The 19,549-nt window shown below is 43.9% G+C and overlaps 1 pseudogene; it reads left to right on the top strand.

The window, feature by feature from the left end:
• Window positions 1-10,778: 10,778 nt before the first annotated feature.
• LOC124097371 (neuronal acetylcholine receptor subunit alpha-2-like) lies at window positions 10,779-19,321 on the top strand (annotated as a pseudogene).
• The last annotated feature ends 228 nt before the right edge of the window (window positions 19,322-19,549 follow it).

Raw genomic sequence — 19,549 nt, 5'->3', positions numbered from 1 at the left:
ATATTGTGACACATTTAATATAGAAAGAGGAATAGGAGCTAGTTTGTGTCCATATTGGAAAACTTCAGACTATTTGGAAGTTCCAAACATCCTGGTTTTAATTAAAATGGGTCATTATTTAGTTCAGATGCTAATATTCTAAATAATAATATATATTTACATGAATACTAAAATGATAAAGCAAAACAGAGCCTGGGGACTAGAGCCTTTTGGTGTCTTTTCCCTGCTTAAAGAATTACTCATTCTAAAAGCTTGGTTCAAACAAGCTGACATTATGTTGGTTTTCACAAAAGATGCTGGGATATGTGACTCTTTATAAGGTATTGATTTTTTTCCTATTTAATAAAAGCAAGTTATATATTGGGGGTGCCTTTTGTTAAAAATGTAATTTGTGCCAATCAGCATATTTGTGTGCCTCACCTGATGAAACACATTTCTGTCGGCCAATAAACAATTACTATATGGTCTACCATTTATTGGGGCTCCTGAGTACACATTTAAGCCCTGACATTCTTACTGAAAAACCGGGGACTGAGCACATAAAATGTTTAGCATCACTCCTGATACATGGCAAGGACATCTGAAGGGCCAAATTTTGCTGTTCTTTTCCTTGAATCAGACTTGGAATGAGACACTCATACATAAATCGGTAGATACATGAGTTAATTTTTGAAAAATTGTGTTTGTCTAATTGGTTATTTGCTTGCAGAAAAAAAAATGGATCCCTACTTCAAGAAATCATATGTTTGAGTTAAAGATTTGTCATTTAAAAGTCATATTTAAAAACTTAAAAAGAACATATTCACTACTTTCAGACCTGAACATGTGAAGAAAAATGTTGAGATAAAATGAAAAGGCATAGCCATTAAAGAAAGACACCAGAGGCAAAGGATGTGGCTCATATGGTAGTGCACTTGCCTGACATGCGTGAGGCACTGGGTTCAATTCTCAGCACCACATAAAAATAAAGATATTTTAAAAATACGATAAATTTAAATCCATTAAAATGTGAAATTGTATGTACACTAAGTACTAGAAAGTCAAAAAGCCAAAAGATATTTTCAAAATAAAGGGTTATTTTATGAAACAAAAATGCAAAGAAAATCTAAAAGGCTGATAAACCAATAGAAAAAATATTCTTCATTGATGTTGGGGAAATAGTAACTAAAACACAAATTACTACATCAAATTAGCAAAAAAATGCAAGTTTCAAAATATCAAGTGTTAAGTACTGAAGCAATGAGAACTCTTACTGTAGGTGGAGAGAGACACTGGCACAATAATCAGTCTTACTGTATCTAGTAAACTAAGTTCCCTTGTCACCTCAGAAAATTGCTTGTGAGTGTGTGTAAGGACACATCTGCAAAAACATTCATGGCAGCCTGTATACAACAGAAGGTGATCCTAATGAGTGTTCAACAAATTGGGAACACTCATATGAGAGGCTTCTGTGTAACAGAGTGAACAAGCTAGAGTCATGGGTCAGCAAAGACAGTTAAAAGTAACTCAGAAAAGGTATTTTTTATGATACCAATTATATAAAGCATAAAATATGCTAAATGGCATATATTGTGGCTGTGTAGATAGAAAAAAAAATATGCACACATTTATTTGCTAGTGGTTACGTTAGGAACCAACAAAGGAAGATGAAATTCATAGGAGGTATCAATTGTATTTTATAAACTGTGAAAACAAATGTTTGTTTCAACTCTAGGTTCTATATATTCTAGAAGCAGTTTAATGTTTTAAAGGTCACGTGGGACTTGGGAGGATATGAGGCATTAATACTCACATGATCTAAAAAGTTTTCCTGTCCACACCATTTTAGAATATGTTACCATCTCTATTCATTTGAGAAGTTTGAGAACAGTTTTCACCTATCATTTCCTCAAGTCACAGTAAAAGTGAGAAACAGGAATGGTCCAGAATCAAACTTTTGAGTTTCATATTTAATTTTGGGCATCTAGACATTGTGTTTTGCCTTTCCTCCCTCAATGAGGTTATTTAGAACAGTTTAAAATTACAGTTTATATTTAATATGTACTAAAGTATGAAACACCCCTTTTTTTGTCCCCAGCCTCTCACATCCCTCTCTGATGATAATGGCTGTTAATATTTTGATACGAATCCCTAGATAGATGCATTTATATCCAATATATGTCCACAGGTTTGCTTGAGACAAATATTTACATTTGTATGTTTTCTTGACATAGAGTCATGCACTGATATTCTAGCAACTTGCCTTTTATTCCAACAAGGTTCTGAAAGATTTTGCACCCACAGATCTTCATATTTCAGTTAACAATCCTCCTGCTATTTTTCTTATAGCACTGCACAATACTTGCTGAAGTCAAGATCTTGAGTTTAAATCTCTGGTCTGCCACTTGTAAATCCTGGGATTCTTGGGCAAATTATTTTCTCTGCAAACTTGAATTAACATACCTATGTTATGGGGGTGGTTGCAAGAAATTGTTTCACATGCAATTCCCTTTTAAAATGTACTTGTTTTTAATACTATTAGTGAGCAGGAATTGTTCTGAGGAGTGATCCTCCCTCACATCTCACCTAATTTGTACTGCCAGATCATGCCTGGGTCACTAGGCATTGGCAGGAGAAGCCTCACTCTGCTCCTCGATCCAAGTCCCAAAAATGAGACCAGTCTTTTTCTTAAGTCTTAAAGTTGATCGTATCTGAAACTAAGAGTCCTAACTGATAAAATTGTCTAATGCCAGTTCATTTTCTACCCACAATTGGTAGAATAAATAGACCTAAGAACCAAACCCATCCTTTTACTATTAATTTCAATAAAAGGGAACTTGCAAGTAGAGGACACAATAAAGATCCATAATTAAAATGGTTTCTTCGAGATTATCTTTGGTGTAAAAGTTACTCATTTATTTGGCGTTTTAGAGTTTATACAGAATTTTTATTCAATCCACATTTGGAACAAAAAAATTGCCCAAAGACATTGCAGGTTTAAAAAGGCTACACAACCAGGCAAGTCTCAGAATCCCACATCTGATTTCCAGTTTGCTCTTTCTAATGACTAAACTTAGCAAACGATGGTGAAGAAAATGGTGCTATATTTCAAAGGACACCAAAACAGTAACCTACTTGTTCTGGATCTTCAATTTTCCTTTTCTCTCAGTGCTACCAACTCTTCTACAAATCTCCATCCTTAATATCACAGACTCTTCATTTGGATGTATTTTGCTTAATGCAAGAAAAAGTCCCACCATGCACTCAAAGGAACTTTTCTGGTAGCATTTTAGGAATTGTGGAACATTGTGGTAATTTTTATAGGAATGCTGATATTGCTACTGCACAAACTAGAAAAATTCTTTTTAAAATTCATTACATTACTTAGAGGAGAAAAGGTACTCCATGTGAAAACAAATTTACAAAACAAGGAACTACACCCCAATTTATACTTACATTCCTGCATACCCCTTGTGATAGATTAAGTGATATGCCAAATTCTCTATCTCTTATTCATAAATCCACACACTTTGCCTTGGGACTTTGCATTTCCTCTCTTTAAAGTGGTAAAGCTGATTTCCTCCCACATAGAGAAGCTGGTTTTATGCCTAATAGAATGAGATGAAAATGACACTGTACAGGTTCTGAGACTAGGTCTCAATGGTTTGCATGTTTCTCCTTGTTTTCAACATACATGAAATGTTGCACTGAGAAGGACATCTCCTGGATAGTTGAGTGGTTCAACAGGAAGCAGGACTCACAACTGAAGCCAACCTAGGTCATTCAGTAGCCAACCCCCAGGTAGGAGCCAGACCATTCAAGATCAACTTAGCCACAGGCCCACACCCTTGCTACAACACTTGAGATTTCATCATTGGTTGGTATAGAGCATTAATGTGGTAATAGGTACAGTACTCCCTGTTAAACACAACCCTAATCAAAAAATGCCTTCAACCTGTTCAAGTTCACACACCCTGTCTCCCCCAGAATCCCCAGAGTACTTACTAAATCCAACACAAATACACCACAGACACTCATGTCTAGCTTCCAACAAATTAAAAGTAATCCTAAATAGTCTTATTTGTGGTACAGAAATATTTTCTTAAAAGTAATTCTAAATATTTTTATTGTGGTACAGAAATATTTTCTTTCTCTTTATCCTACTTTTTCATTTTACCTTCAGACCTGGAGACTTGAGAGCCCCAAAGTTATCTACAGCCTCCTCAGAAGTTTTTGACTTGTCTATTTCATAAGGTTGCCAGATAAAATACAAGATGCCTAGTTAATTTGAATTTCAGATAATCAATGAATTATTCATTAGTATAAGTATGACCTGTGCAATACTTGGGATACATTTATATATTAAAAATTATTTATCTGAAATTCAATTTTAACTGGACATGCTATATTTTAGTTTGCTAAATCTGGCAACACTACTATGTCATTGAAAATCTAGAAAGAATAAAAGGAAGCAAGAAGTAGCATCTGTCACATAAGAAAAGAGAGCAAGCCCAGGCCCAGCTGTGTCAAATTGACAGGTGGCATTATGCAGAAAAGTGGGTCAATCTTTGTGCTATCTGAGAGTTCAACATAAGAGCAATCCAATACAATGTTCATTGAGAGTTCAGAGAAGAAACTCTTGGTGAATTCCCTTGGTGGTTTTCATATACCTTCAAGCCTTCACAAAATCATATTCATAAATTCTATTGATGTCCTCATTAACCTCAGCATTATCATGATAATTATAGAAGTTGCTAAATCTAGGTGGTGGGTACATGATTTTTGACTCTTTATGTTTGATATTATTCATAATAAATCCAAAAATTATTGAGCCACATTTTAGTGTAAATTACACTATTCAAGTGAATGGTAGCAGATTTAATTTGTGTCCATTTGTTTCTCTTCCACCAAATAAGAATGTTATTCAAATCAGTATGGATGATGTGAAACAAGTAACAATTTGGCAAAACCATCTCAAAGTTAAGAGTGTTTATTGAAGGGTGTTATGGTTCCATCTTCAAAACACACTCTCCTAGAGCTATCTATCATAGCATCATTTTTAAGCTGGGCAGAGAAGTAAAAAAAAAAAAATCAAGTATGACCTATGCACCCTTTACTCTGTATATGCCCATTTAGTTAAGTTTTATCATCCATCTGATTCAAGAGACTTAGAGTAGCTAAGTAACTCACTCAGGGTGGTGCTGGGTTTCAAGACATATTTGATACCATGGCCCCAAAGTCTGTTGCTTTGTTCCAGGTATCGAGTGTGTTCTTGAACAGCTAGTCTTCAAAACAATTTTTCCTTCTGTGCAATGAGTATATCTTACAGAGTACATTCCTAATCTTTTCAATCTCATCTCAGTTGCCTAACCTAGGAAATATTATAATGTAGTGACCAATTGCTATGATTTGAATGTTCCCTCTAATGCTCGTGTTGAAATATAATTGCCATTGAAACAGTATTAAAAGGTGGGAACTTTGGTGATTCTATCATAGGGCTCCACTCTCATGAATGGCTCAATGCCATTATCAAGAGTGAGTCCTCATTAAAAGGGTTAGTTTGACCCCCTTTCTTTCTCATATGTTTGCTTGACTTCTGCATTCCACAAAGGAATGACACAGAATGAAGGCCCTCTCCAAATTCCAGTGCCATGCTATTGAACTTCTCAATCCAGAATCATGAACCATAAAAACTTCTATTTATAAATTGACCAGCTTGTGCTATCTGCTATAAATGGACTAGGACACCAATATTTCTCAGATCATTCTGCAATTTTTAAACATGATGGATGCTGGAAATTTATACCACATATTATGCCAAATCCTCAATATTGGTTCAGCATCTCATAAAGTTTTACCAGGTAGTTTAAAGTATTATGGCCATGCTCTCAAAGAGTTAAGAATCAGGAAAAGGATGTAGAAATATGGAGTAATACAATTTGATAGTTCCAAAGAAATAGCTGATAAATGTGAGGGGTTGCAAAGACTTTTATGGTGTAAGGGAAAAGAGTAAGCAGGACTTCCAAGGATGAGTGGGTAGAAGTTAGTAATGGGAATATAAGAGGTGAAGTATTTAAGTTGAAATATTAGCAAAGAGACTCTGAGGGAGGTATGTATATAGTGAGTTCTGTTAACAGTGCACACATTACTCTGAGATGGCAATTAGCTTGTTTATTTGATAAACATGCACTGCTATGGTTTAGATATGAGGTGTCCCTCCAAATCACGTGTGTGAGATAATGCAAGAAAGCTTAAAGAAAAATAATTGGGTTATGAAGAGCCTTTACCTGATCCCTGATAGGGATTAACTGGGTGGTGAATGTAGGCGGACAGGGTATGGCTGGTCACTAGAGATATGTCTTCAAGGTTATATTTTGAGAGTTTAGTCTCTCTCTGATTTCCTGTACTGCTTTCCTCTACCATGCCCTTTTGCCCTGATATTCTGCCTCATATGGGGCCCAGAGCAATGGAGTCAGCCATCTATGGACTGAGATCTGTGAAACCATGAGCTCCAAAGCAAATTTTCTTCCTCTAAAATTTTTCTTGTCAAGTCTTTTGGTCATATCAGTGAAAAAGTTTACTAAAACATACACTGAACATTTTCTTTCTACCAGGCAGAATGCTGGGTGATAAGGAAACAAAGATGACTAAGACATAATTCTAGTCCTCCAAGAATTATGGGCTGCTGATAATTCATGAAATGAGGTCATAAAAATATACGAGAAAGGTAAGTTGTCCATTTTCCCATTAGGCTTTTTGTTTTGTTTTGTTTTTGAAAGATTTTCATATTTTCTTGATAATACCCTGTTATTTCTTACATTGAAGACAGAGGCACTTAACCACTGACCAACATCCCCAGCCCTTTTTTAGTTTTTATTTTGAAACAGGGTTACACAAGTTGCTTAGGGCCTTGTTAATTGTTTCCTGTTCTTTAAGTGAAAAGTATTATTAAAGTCATTGAACACATAAGTGTAGTCTTTCATGGTTAATATTTTTTGTATCATATTTAAGAAACCCTTCTTTACTCTGAGGTCAGAAGGGGTATTCATGGATATTTTATTCTCACCATTCTGATTTTGTTTCTAAAATTCAAGGTCTTAAATCATCTGAAGAGTTTTTTTTTTTTTTTTTTTTTTTTGGTATGGTGTGAAATAACCATATGCTTTCCTTTTTACTTATAGATGAATAGTCATTCTTTTCAGCTTCTTATGTAGACATCTGTGCCTTTCCTCAGTGACCTGGCCCATTATCTCCATAATTTTTAAATAAATCCCTACATGTGTAAGTTTGTTTGAGGGGCTATTTTTTTCTAGTTCTTTGGTCAAGATATTATTATAGCCTTATAATAAACCTTTATATCTTAAAAGAAAGTCACTCCTTTTCCTTCTCTTTCAGAACTAGCTTGGCTATTTGCTTTTCCATATAAGTTTTAAAATAAACTTAAGTTCTATAATGTGTGAATGGGAACTTTGTTAATGTGTCTGTTTAGTAAACATGAAGAATAGCTTTACCCTTTAATTGAAGGGATGCAAAGCAAGACCACAGGAGGTACCATTTGCAGCTGTTGTCAGAATTCACAAGTCTAATGATGCCAAATATGGACGTGGATGAGAATCAGTCTAATCTCTTGCACACTGCTGGTGGAAGTATAAATTGGAACAAACACTTTGGAAAACAAGATGGAATTGTATAATATACAAATTTTGCACATACCCATTTACCCCTCTGATTCTAGTCTGAACCTTCTTCGTCCTATTTTGTGTTTTTGGAAGCTGAGCTTTATAGCCTCCAAAAGTGGGTAATCTGAGTCCTGGCTTCCAGCTGGGTTCAGCCAGTGAGAGACTCTGGAAAGACCAGAAAGGTAGAGAGTCAGATCAGGGTTCTTAGTGAGATCAGCTCCTTTTTTTCACCCAGCTGTTGTTACCTCTGTTCTACTGATAGCTAGATTTCTGTTCAGTAATCCTCTCCTATAGCTGCTTCTACTCACTTGAGATTCCTTGTATAAACTCCTTCCTTTTTCTTCCTTGAGCTAGGAATAGTTTTGTTTTCTTGCTCTTGCTATTCCTCACATGCTTAATTGTCTCATAATAGTTCTTTTTATTAAATTTTTACCCATTACCACAACTTGATCTTGTTCCTACCAGGATCACTGTTGGTACAACTTAAAACTGAACAGTTTCACACAATGCCTATATTCAAGAGAAACCACAGCAAGTGTGTTCTCCAGGAGTCATGTTCATGAAAGTTTGCAGTAGACATCAGACACTTTGATAATGGCAAAATAATAGTAGTAATAATAAGGAGAAATGAAAAAATCAAGTGTCAATTGTCAAATAAATGCATATTTGGATATTGTGGTATATTTGCTAAATGTGACACTATATGAAAAGAAAACTAATCAACTATATCCACATGCAAAAACAGATGAGTCTTAGTGATCAAATGTCAAGGAAAACATTTTTAAAGCAAGCCACAAAGGACAAAGTGTAGTACAATAAACTTTTGTGAAGTTAAATGGACTATTTAAATGTACATAAACATGCTAAACATTTTTAAAAAGCGATGTATGGTAAAAACCCATTTCAAGGAGAGTGGTTACCACTGAGAGAGAAGAAGGGGAATTGATTTAGGATACACAAGGACATAGGTAAGTTATTGGTGATGTGTTATTATTATGTTACATGAATTTGTAGATTCAGGGATATTCATTATGATATAAATTAAATAAAAACAAATGCATAATTAACTACTACTGTTAAAAATGAAATAGATTTTTGAACAATTAATAATAAAAAAAGAATTAAAAAAAAAACGAAATAGATTGAGAGAGTCTAGAATTCCAGGCTAAGAATTTAAAATTCACCCTCTAGTCCTCTGAAGTTTGTGAGCAAAAAGGTAACAATGATGTATTGAAGTTATCCACTAGAATTGGATAAAAGCAGATATTCAGAAACAGCTTTTGCCAGACTCCATGTGTGAATAGATGAGGTTCTGGCCCTAAGGTTATGACAGTGGTATTTTAAGAGAAAGAGAAGGAAAGAGTCCAGAGTTAAGAATTCATAGTATTCTTGGTGTGAAAACAGAAGGTAAAAGCAAAGAGATGACCAACATACAAGGCCAGAGTTAATAAAGAACAGATTTCTTCTCAGAATTTCTTAAACCAGCATTGTAAATATAGTACATTAAGAAGATATGAAGGATTTTTGATTATTCAATACCACCTCTATAGTGGCTAAATTTATGTTAAACAATATGGAATGCTTCCATTTCTCGGCCTCTCACTAGAGCTAATGACCTGTTCTTAAATACAAGACCAAAGCTGTGACAACCAAATAATGGATTTTAGCTACTAGGTGGCTTACATTTTTAAAGCACTCTCTTATCCTTGTTCTTGTTGTTTGTTTATTTGTTTTTAGAAATTGTGTTTAAAATACACTTAACATAAAACTTACCATTACACCCATCACCACTATCTAGTTCTAGAACATTCCCACCATCCCCAAAGAAGAACCTGCTCCCACAGCTTGTGCAGAAAGCCAATGTAATGTCTGCACCCAATATGCAGAGTGTACCCAAGCAGAGGGCATCTTCTCTCCCAATAAAAACAGCTCTTTAAAATAAAACTAATTTGAATGGGCCAACTTTTTTTGTGTACATGGACACAACATAATGCCTTTATTTTTATGTGGTGCTGAGGATCGAACCTGGGTCCTGCCCATGCTATGGGAGCACTCTACTGCTGAGCCACAATTCCAGCCCATGAATGGGCCCACTTTTAAAGGTAATACTTAACATGTTACCTTAGTGAGAAGTTTTAAACCACATAGGACATACAATAATATATAGACTTAAAATACTGCATTCCTCAACTCTTGCTGCCACGACAAGTCGAGCAGTTCACCGTTCTCAACGCTGCCTCCATCTCATTGCTGTGTTCTGCACATACCACCGTCCTCATGGCCTGAGAGTGGCTGCTTCTTATTAATCCAGAAGGTGTGTATGTTTTAACGACAGCATTTTCAAGGTATACTTCACATAGCATAGAATCCCCCTTTAGAAATGCTCCCAGAATTGTGCAGTCATCACCACCGTGGACTTTTTTGTTACCCCAAAAGGAACCCCCCCCCCAGTGATGTTTAAGCAATCCCTCGCCACCCTCCCTCCCCAGATCCACTTCCTGGCTGTCCTTCTGTCTCTGTGGAGTTTCCTGTCCTCACCCTACAGGGGCTTCTGTGACTGGCCTCTTTGGGTCTGGGCTGTTTCCCAGCTTCCTCCGCATGGTGGCCCCATGTTAGCACCTCATTCCTTGTTGTGGCTGAATCACATTCCATCACATCCATCCAATGGCTTTTTTCATCTGTTTATAAGCTGGTGGATGTTGGACCATTTCCACCTTTAGGCTACTGTGACTGGTACCTGTGTTCTTCTGCTGACTAGCTTGTGCAATTATCCCCATTTTACAGATGAGGTGCTGAAGCCAGAGTGATGGTAGGTCAGTCTTGTCTAGGAAGAGCAGCCAGCTGACTCTGGAAAGAGGGGGACATGGATTCCTCAGTCAAGCTGGGGATAGTCCAGGAGCCCGGTGCTCCTGGAAGGCCTTGCACCTCTCTGTGGAGTGTTGAGGAGGCATGACTCAGGAGTCCTTCTCTGGCTTTGATCAGGTTCAGCAGAAGGAGCCTTGCAGAATCCAGTGGCCCCCTGCCATGCCAGCTTGGTGACATCCTGCCAGATTACACCACAGCAAGCTGTACCTGCCCTGTTTTGGATGTGCAGGGGAAGCCAGACCCTCCTCTGAGGCCATGGGGCCCTCCCATTCTGCAGTGCCACCCTGGATGAAGTTTGGCCTGTGGTGGCCCCTTCTGCTCCCAGCAGGTGAGTGGGTGCCTTATCTCTGGGACTTCACCACTGTGTGTTCACGTGCCAGGTGGGGCGATATCCTGCAGGTGGGCTCATTGCAGTCCTCAAGGCTGCAAGGATGTTAGAGGTCATAGGCTGGTGCCTGGTTCCACAGGGAGAAGGTGGAGGGGCTGTCACAGCGCTGATATTAACAGCTGTGTCACCTTGAATGTCCCCAGCTTCAGTGTTGCTCATCTGCAAAACACAAATAGTGCTGCGGGCCTCCCAGAGCTATTGTGGGGACAGAAAGAAAGCCTGTGCCTAGCACCTGGGTCACAGCAGGCACCCAGGACACACATGTGGTGGTTATTGTCCTTGCCGGGCTTTCTGTCCCAGCTGGAGCTGCTGCGGTTCTGGGTTTGGAGCCGTAGCTGTCCACTCACTCAGTGGCAGATCCTTGGTGTGCCAAAGCCATTGGCAGAGTACTGAAAACCCCCCAAGATACCCATCGACAGTGGTTGGCCTAGTTGATGAGAGGCAGCAAGTGCCAGGGGTTTAGGAACAACTCAGGGAGGTGCCCTCAGTGGCGAGGGCTACGGCTGGCACTGCTGGTTCCTCTGACGACTGGGTGGGAATGAACGCTGCTCACCACCAGGCTTGCTGTCATGGGGCAAGTCCCCTCCCTGCAGCTTACCTGGGACCTGGGCTGGATCTCCCCCCTCCCTGCCGCAGCACTCTGGCTTTGTTATCTAATATCACACAGGTGCTGATGTCCAGTGCTGACGACCAACACCAGTGAGTGCACTGTGGCCATGGGGCTGTGCATAGCTCTGATGAACATTATCATAGCGAGTCCTCCACAGGGTGTGAAATGGGATCTGGATTCACATCCCACTTGACAGATGAGCAAGCTGAAGCTCACACAGATGGCGGCCTCTGCTTTGATCGGATGCTGGCTGCTTCCTTGGCTTCTGGAGACCCCTCCTCTTCTCTCCCATCCCACAGCATTGACGCAGCGAGGAGGCCCCCACACCCAGGCTGAGGACCACCTCTTCAAATACTTCGTCAGGGGCTATAACTGCTATGCATGGCCAGTGCCCAACACCTCAGATGTGGTGATCGTGCACTTTGGACTGTCCATTGCCCAGCTCATTGATGTGGTGGGCCTGTCTCCCAATCCTGGGCCCCTCAGAATCAGCCTCCAGACCCCAGGCTCTTCCCCAGGGTCCCCCCTGCAGCCCCAGCCACCCAGCCCATCCCCATTACAGCGGGGACTTCAGCCTGTTCCTCCTGGGTTGCAACAGGCCCTTCCCCTCTCTCTCCCAGATCCCCTTCTGGGGCAGCAGGGGACAGCAGGGGGGTTTCTTGTGTGACCCTGAAGAATCTGAGTCCAGGAGAGTGTTGGGAGGGACATTGGGCTTGGGTGTAGCACAGAGGCTCTTCCTGTGGGTGGGGGTCCTGGCAGCCCCTTTCGCTCACCCTGTGCTCTGGACTCTGTTGCCCTCTCCCTCTTACCAGCCAGGAGAGAAGAACCAAATGATGACCACCAATGTCTGGCTGAGGCAGGTGAGGATTCTCCCAGCAGGGAGGGGACAGTCATTGCCGGGCCCGGCCCCTCCCTGTACCTTTCCCTGACAGGGGCAAGCTGCTGCTTTCAAGGTTGGTGAACACCTGCCACTTGGGTCATCTGGTTGCAAGTGGCCTCTCCAGAGGACTTTGCTTGCATGGCCAGGCTCTGAGTACACTCCCTGGACATGTCACCAGAGAGCCAGAGATGCCTTTCTTAGAAATGACATTTCATAGTCCTTGCTGCTTGAGGACAGGCTGCATTGTCACCAAAACCCCAGGGAGGTCTCATTCTGCCTATTTTACAGCTGAGGAAAATGAGAAGCAGGGTGTGGCTGGGCCAGTAAAGGCGGCATCCAGGTGTGCCTGGCTCTGCTCCTTCTACCAAAGAACGCTGAGTATCCCTGTTTGTGTTGCCTGACAAACCCGAAGCTCACCAACTAGAGCCACTTGGATACTTCCTATCTCAGTTTCATGGTCAGGAGTTTGAGTGTTTCCTCTGCTTTGCATGGTGACTACTTGGGAGCATCTGGCTGGTGGCTGTCCTGTTCTGAAGGGTTAAGGACAAACTTTATTCACAGCAGGGGTGTTTGGAAAGTTCTGAAAGGGTGGGCCTGGCTGGCCTCCTGGCCCTGCCCAGGACCACTTGGGGTTTTTCCCTATGGTGTCTCCAGGAGGGAAGTCAGATTCCCACCTGTGGCTCAGGGCTCCCAGAAGGAGGGTCCCCAGACAGAAGCAGAACCTGCTGGTCTCTGATGGCCTGAATGGGCTCAGCATCCATCTTGCCATATTCTGTAGGTCAGGGCAGTACAGGAGTCCAGCTATATTCAGGGAGGGGCTATAGACCCCACCTTTCATGGAAGGACAGCCAAAGAGCATGTGGCCCTCCTGGATGGGCCACTCCTAGGGCAGACTCATTAGAGCACAGGTCTCATGAGAACCCCAGTGTGTTCCCTCCCTTCTTACCCCTCCTGCTGTGTTCTGCTGCTCTGAAGGACTCTGACATGGAGGTGGCAGTAGAATGTGAGAAAGAGGAGCTGGTGCCCTGCCCCACCAGCACCTGACTGTCCCTGGGCAGAGGTAAACATGCAGAGAGCCACACCCACCAGAATGTTGATTGGCATCTCTGTTTGAGTCCTTTGAATGCATGCCTGGCCCTCCAGTGCCCTTTCTGTAATTCCTGTCCTCCAGGGGGCCCCAGATGGTGTTGGGGTGTGGTGTTTCAGCTACTTAGTTTAAATTAGACCTTGGTCCAGAGGCTCTGAGTGGATACTGTTCATACCAGAGCTGTTGGAGCATCAGGAGGCTCATTTTACAGATATGCCAACTGGGGACCAGAGCAAGGAAGGTACTGTGTGTGTAGTTGGGGTAGGCCTAGAACGTAGGTCACTGCAGCTGTCCCCATGGTCTAGTCACCTGGGCCAGGGGCTGGGCAGGAGGTGAGGATGTACACTGCTGTGGGACCTGGGCCATCAGCCCGTCACTACCTCTGACTAGCCTGAGATGCTGAGCATGTTATTCAGCTTCTCTGAGCCTCATTTTCCTCATCTGTAAAATGAACATGATTCAACCTACTACCACATGCCCCAGGACAGTAATATGCCCCAACTTGATGTGGGTTCCCCAAATGTTGGTTGGAACTGAAAACATGATGAATGGAATGGAGAGAGAATAAGAACTGATCTGGTGAGAGAAACAGGTTCGCTTGGACATGATTTGGGGGGAGCAGGAGTGAAGTCCAGAGCAACTCTTGCTCCCTCCTGGGCCGGCTCCTGGGTAGAGAGTTCTCTGGAACATAGTCTGTAGGCCACAAATAGCTCCGAGCCTCAGCCACATGCCTCTGGCATGTGGCTTTTCCCCTCTGTGGTCCTCACTTCCACCTGCTTGGCATGCTCTGGCCGGCTGTCTCTGGAGCCTCTTCCTGGATGGAGAATCTAACCACCTCTGTAAACTGTGATGTGCTGAAACGCAACTTCAGCTCAGATCCTGCAGTGCCTCACTGGAGTCAGCCAGCGAGGCAAGAGAGGACCAGGGGTATGGCTGGGGACACCACCTGCCTGGGAGTTAGCTACTGAAGTGGGGGCAAAGCGAGGAGGGTGTTTATCTGGGAGGGTGTGCCTGGTTCCTTGGTCAGAGCCCTTTCCTGGCATTGCAGCCTCTCTGTTCTGTGGGGCTGGGTGGGGCTCTGGGGGCTCCTGAATCCCTAGCTCAGCCTAGGTTGACAGAGGCCCCTCCCTGGCATGGCAGTGATGGGACCCCTCCCCTACACAGGAGTGGAGCGACTACAAGCTGCACTGGAACCTCGCTGATTTTGGCAACATCACCTCCCTCCGGGTCCCTTCAGAGATGATCTGGATCCCTCACATTGTCCTTTACAACAAGTAGGAAGCCATGGAGCCCTGGGACGACCACCAGGAGGGATGGTAAAGGGGACTTGGAGGGCTTCATCATTTCCCTCTCAATGCTTAGCAGAGAACCCCCTCCTCTGTATTCTTTTATTCCTTTCATTCTGTTCTCTTCCTCCTACACACCAACATTTACTGGGCACTGAAGATGTATTCATTTGTAGCAGGGTGATAGTGGGACAGATTTGCCAACTCTGAGTATCCTTTGGAAAATGTGGTTCAGGCTCTCTAAAATCACCTAAGAGTTGAAATTTTAGAGGATGGCAATATTGTCTGACCAGGTAAGTGGCATCCTATAGTAGCACCTTTGAAGAACAAACTCACTGGGTATGTTTTTTTCCTTAATCATGTTTTCTTATACTTGCCTTGGATTCAAGACCCAAAGGATCAATCTCACCCTAACAACTAGAAGCTAACAGAAGCTGGAGGGCGGGGCAGGGGGGAGTCTATAGAGAATCCCAGTGGGCAAAAATCAATGAATTAAGATACTTTTTGATAGGAGAAATAGAAATCTATATTTTTATTTGTATGTTTGGTATCAGGCAATTCTTCATTGAGAAGTTAAGAAGTTCAAATTTAAAAGAAGGTGTTATAATTGTCTAAAACCATTTTCTAAAGCAGCTTGCTGCTTCCTTAAGATATGAATAGCTATGACAAGTTTCTGTGGTTATGGTTTTGGATCACACTGTATGTCTGTCATCCCCTGCCAAGGGCTTTGGAAGCCAGCAGAGCACAATAGTGTTTTAAATGCTGTTTTAAGTCCTGCAGCAAAGAAACCAGCTTACCCAGCACTTCCCAATCCCTCGGACCCTACCTTGGAAATTATATTTTTGAACAATAAAACATAGAGAGAGAGTCCATTTCTAGACCTCCAGAGAGGTCAGTGGTTCCTTACACCAGTTCCTTACACTGTCTGGTCCTGGGCAGGCCCAGTGCCCTCTCACCTAAGCCGTCTTGGTAAACACACACTTGCCACTGGGTGACCTGGCAGGTCTGACACTGCAGGTACCTGTGTTTGCAGACTCACACCCCGACCCCTTTGCTCTGTACCCAGGAGCTGGCACCCAGGAACATTCTAGTTTCTGCTTCCTGAGCATTTGGCAGAGATATGATCAAAGTCCTAGGGTCAGATACAACTTCACATTTCAGGATTGTCAATAAAGCCATGACCACTAAGACTTGATTTTCACAAGAAAAGTCCAGTCAAACTTCCATAAACATATAAAGAAACATCTGCTCCACCCAGGCACTCCACTCTGGCCAATCAATAGAACTGTTCCTTCCACCAAATGGGTGCGTGTTGCCATCTAGTGGCAACTATGTGAAATGACCAAAATGCCTTTAATTTCTTTTTCTTTTTTTCTTTTTGACTTTTTGCCTGATGTATTTGTTACCCTCTTTCAAAATTCCTGTTTCCAGCCAGTCTGTCTCTCTACCCTGGAACTACTCCATGGGAAACTCCCCTGTATTCTGATTCCCTGGACTTTAGGACAGACCATAGGAAACTAAGGAGGAGTTGAAGAAGTCCCATCTGACTGGTCACCATTGTTCCAGTGTCCCCATAGTCCTTGTGGGTCTTTGGATTCTCATTCCCACGAAGTCGCCAACCTCATCTACAGCAGTCCCTATGATGCCCACCTGGTGGCCCCAGTGAGCACTGTTAAGATTTTCCTTGGCCCCAGCTATTTCTTGTTCCTGCAGGGCCCTCTGCTGTGATGCTCCCTCCCCTCCCTTGGCCGAGTCCTCCCTGAGCACTCCAGCCAGCCTCCTGTTGGTGCCAAGCTGCCTCCTAGGGGGGCCCTAGTGGTTGAGGTTAGATGCATGGACTCCAGGAAGTTCCCTCACTAGCCAAAATCTTAGGTCTCTTGAGCAAAGAACAAAAGATCCAGGTGGAAAAGTCATGATCTTCTACCTAAGAGGCTGCTTGCTCACTGTGTGCTAGGAAAGTACAGTTCAAAATTATCACTCTAAAATATTAAAGGAATAAAACAGGCAATGGAACTGCATACACTCTGTGACCTCAAATATGCAAAACCATCAGAAACATCGTCTGCGTGACAGTAGAATAGACATGTATAATATCACAATGTTAATAGTGGGTATTTTAAAAATTCTTGGTACTTTCCAGTGTTCTTCAGAACTCCACCTTTTGCAATTAAAACAATGTTATATGAAAAGAAAACTCAAGTATATCCGTCTTCTGGGGAAATTTTATACCCTTGCAAAAGACGGGACACTTGGCCAGCTGAGAACTGCCTTGTTCAGGTTGCTCTCTGCAGCAGTCTGGGTGGGTCAGGTGGGTGTGCAGAGCCCCCAGCTGGTCTTCTCTCCGCAGTGCAGATGGGGAGTTTGCGGTGGCCCACATGACCAAAGCGCACCTCTTCTCCACGGGCACTGTGCACTGGGTGTCCCCCGCCATTTACAAGAGCTCCTGCAGCATCAACATCACCTTCTTCCCCTTCGACCAACAGAATTGCAAGGAAGTTTGGCTCCTGGACCTATGACAAGGCCAAGATAGACCTGGAGCCGATGGAGCAGACGGTGGACCTGAAGGACTATTGGGAGAGTGGCAAGTGGGCCATCATCAACGCCACGGGCACCTACAACAGCAAGAAGTATGACTGCTGCGTCGAGATCTACCCTGACGTCACCTACGCCTTTGTCATCCGCCGGCTGCCACTCTTCTACACCATCAACCTCATCATCCCCTGCCTGCTCATCTCCTGCCTCACCGTGCTGGTCTTCTACCTGCCCTCCGACTGTGGCGAGAAGATCACACTGTGCATCTCCGTGCTGCTCTCGCTGACCCGCTGACCCGCTGACCGTCTTCCTGCTGCTCATCACGGAGATCATCCCATCCACCTCGATGGTCATCCTGCTCATCGGCGAGTACCTGCTCTTCACCATGATCTTCCTCAGCCTCTCCATCGTCATCACCGTCTTCATGCTCAACGTGCTCCACTGCTCCTCCAGCATCCACAGCATGCCCCGCTGGGTGCAGGTGGCCCTGCTGGGACGTGTGCCCCGGTGGCTGCTGATGAACCGGCCTCCCTTGGAGCCACACGACTCCCCAGGCCTGAAACTTGGCCCATCTTGCTACTGGTTGGAGACCAACATGGACGCAGAGGAGAGAGATGAGGCAGAGGAGGAGGAGGAGAAAGGCAGATGGGTGTGTGCAGGCTGCCCAGCCCCCTCCATGGGTATCATCTATGGCCGCAGACGCCTGCACCCACAGGCCTCAGGGCCCAGGGACGAGGCTCCCTCTGGGGAGCCTGAGATCTTGCTGTCGCCTCGCATACAGAAAACCCTGGAAGGTGTGCACTATATTGCTGACTACCTGTGGTCTGAGGATGCTGACTCTTCGGTGAGTGAAATCTGGGTGAGGGCCTCCCCTGGGTGACCCTACCAGCTTAGCAGGGAACCCTCCCACCTCAAGGTGGTAGCTAGACCAACCTGGTCCCCTCCCTGAGGGCTGGCCTTCCTCATTCATGGCTCCAAAGAGTCTGGAATCAATTGTGAGAGAACATTTAGCTGGCTCCTGGGACACTTGATGGCAGTAGGTCAAGAATGTCCCTGCTCAGCCTAACTGGGAGACAGAGAGCAGAGAAGGGCATGCTCAGATGTGGACTCTGCAGTGGCATGCTTATGCCACTACCTACAGGAGTTGGCAGGGATGGGAGGTTAAGGGGGGCATTAGGAGAGCCTGGTGGGCTAGCCCCCTGTGGCAGTGGCCTTCTTCTTTTATGCTAGATGGTCCCCTATCCTCTTTGCTCATGAGGCCCTCTGTGAAGCTCATGAGTCAACCACAAACCCTGCAGATTCTTGGTTGTATGAGTCTGGGCTTCTCCGCAGCCTCTGCCTTATCTAGCGCTCAGCATCAGCATTCTCTTATCAACTTTGGGAAGAGTGAAAGGCTGGAAAGGATCACTGGGTAGCCTTGATGAGTGAATGAGAAAATTAATCATTAATTTGGGAGCAGCTAGGCATCCATCCCTGGCTGGGCTGGGAGTCCAAGCTACACAAAGCCCACCCACCCCCTAACCTGCCCTGAGTCACACCTACCCCACCCATTACCTTCTCTGCACTGAAATCACTGCATCCACTGGGAGTCCATCTCCTTAGATGGTTCCAGCACCTCTCTGTGTCCCTCTAGTCCCTTTGCCCGGAACCTGCTGAGCCCCGGCAGTGTGGAAGGTGAGATAGGTGGGACACAGGAGAGGGTGGTATGGGGCTTGGGCCAGCTCTGTTTCTCCCTCCACCCTATCTCTGCACCTGTGCCAGTCTTAGCTTCCCCTTGGGTCTCAGGGGGCAGTTGCTGCTGCCCTGTGGTTGTCCCTACAGGGGTTGAGCATGAGAGAAACACTTCTTGAGGCCTGGCCTCTGTCATTGTGAGCCCGTTTCTCCTGCAAGTGAGAGAAGACTGGAAGTGTGTTGCCATGGTCATCGACAGGATCTTCCTCTGGCTCTTTATCATTGTCTGCTTCCTGGGAACCCTGGGGCTCTTTCTGCCTCCGTTCCTGGCTGGAATAATCTGATTTCATGTCCCTTATGTTGGCTCCAAGGCAGTCCTGCCAGCCAGCAATGACCACCTTTAACTGCAGCTGCCTCTAGAGTGCCCTCTGGGGCCAGTGCCATCTGCCTGAGGTGCTTCTGGGGAGAGAGCACCAGCTCTGAAGGTCTTCCTGGAGCACTCACTGTGATGCTACTTCACCTAGTACTGGGAATCTGCTGGACAGAAAGCCCAGTTTGGGAAGCAGAGGAGC

This window comes from Marmota monax, unplaced genomic scaffold (genome assembly GCF_021218885.2).
Source record: "Marmota monax isolate L192 unplaced genomic scaffold, Marmota_monax_Labrador192_F-V1.1 WCK01_AAM20220418_F8-fsc00401, whole genome shotgun sequence".
NCBI classification, from domain to species: domain Eukaryota; kingdom Metazoa; phylum Chordata; class Mammalia; order Rodentia; family Sciuridae; genus Marmota; species Marmota monax.
The sequence above is the reverse complement of the archived record's forward strand: the minus strand, read 5'-3'. Positions and strand labels throughout refer to the sequence as shown.